Genomic DNA, 1,394 nt, shown 5'->3' with positions numbered 1-1,394 from the left:
ATGAACCCCTGAGGGCTCATGCCTTCCAAGAAGACTGCCCATCCATGCAGAGAGTCATAACTGTGGGGAGAGAAAGAGATGAGTCACACAATTTTCCAGAGAAGGAAAGACAGCACAGCCTATAGTATCCAAATGCAAACTGATTGCCAATGAACCATTCTAAAAGGCTAGTGCAGCTTAAAACGAAGGCATTAATTAATCTGTCATTGACTTGCAGGATCAGCCAGTCTGACTGAGAAAAAAATGAAGAGGAGGGAGGGGGGAAAAAGGCACAGTCTGCCTACCTGCAGCAGACACGTGATACATCAGTCTGACTGCCAAAATAAGGTGAGTGACAGTATCCACACATATGTCTTGCTCCTCTCTCTTCTGTGATACTTCACTTGTATCCCAGTTGTTTACAGGCTTTGATAGGGTTTTGGCAATGATTTTACAGTCAAAGGCCTGACAAAGGTTGATATAGCATATATACTTAGCTATACCAGAGAGCAATTTTTTAGAGGCTTGTTGTTTTTTTTTCTGCAGCCATCAATTTCTATAGATTGGAATAGCTTGTCCCTTGGACAGTGGCTGAGCTTCCCAGATGCCAGGAAACAGCAGGAATGAATGAAGCCTGGGGAAGTAGGAGAAGTCATCCTATAGAAACCAATGCCTTGACCCTCTCCGGACTTCAATACCTGCTCTGTGCCAGGGCACAGCTGAGCAGAATGTCTTGAGCCTCACATCAGAAAGTAAAGCAGAAAGTGATTCAACTTAGATAATTATTCTCAAACCTATTGACACTTAACCTGAAAATCTACAGAAAAGATTGGTGGATAGGCCCCAACTTCAGCTAAGTCTGACCTCACAAAGCCACTGAACTGTAATTCTGTTTCTGGTCATTTGCAAAGTAAATTGTGTTTAATCATTGCCAGAGTTGATTTGACATGATATTTTCAAAACTGAATTATTGCATTTTTTAATCTAAAACCAGACCAGTCCTAATCTCAAATATGCAAAAGCCTGTGATTGTGCCGGTGATTATGATCACAGAGCCTACATATTGCACTCTTCTCTGTGATAAATGCAATTAGCATTTATCACCCGTTTCTCAGAGAAATTATATCCTCAAAGAAGAAGTTTCTCTTCACCAAGATCCTGTAAGCAACCTGTGTGTATGAATTTAGTAAAAACCTTAAACAGTAACAGTATAGAAAAATCCATTCTGTCAAAGTCTCCAAAGCTGTAGATAGCACAGAAGTGATAAATCATTTTATAAAGTTGACAAGACTTCTGCACTGGAACCTAAACACTATTAATAGATGCATTTTTTACTTGTTTGCATCTAGTGTCTGTAAATATATGTAGTCAAAAGTCACATAAAATACACCATTTCAATATAGTCCTTACAGATA

Source organism: Empidonax traillii, unplaced genomic scaffold, assembly GCF_003031625.1.
Source record: "Empidonax traillii isolate 1590-97213 ecotype Southwest subspecies unplaced genomic scaffold, ASM303162v1 scaffold1652:size173403, whole genome shotgun sequence".
NCBI classification, from domain to species: domain Eukaryota; kingdom Metazoa; phylum Chordata; class Aves; order Passeriformes; family Tyrannidae; genus Empidonax; species Empidonax traillii.
Note: the sequence above shows the minus strand (reverse complement) of the source record.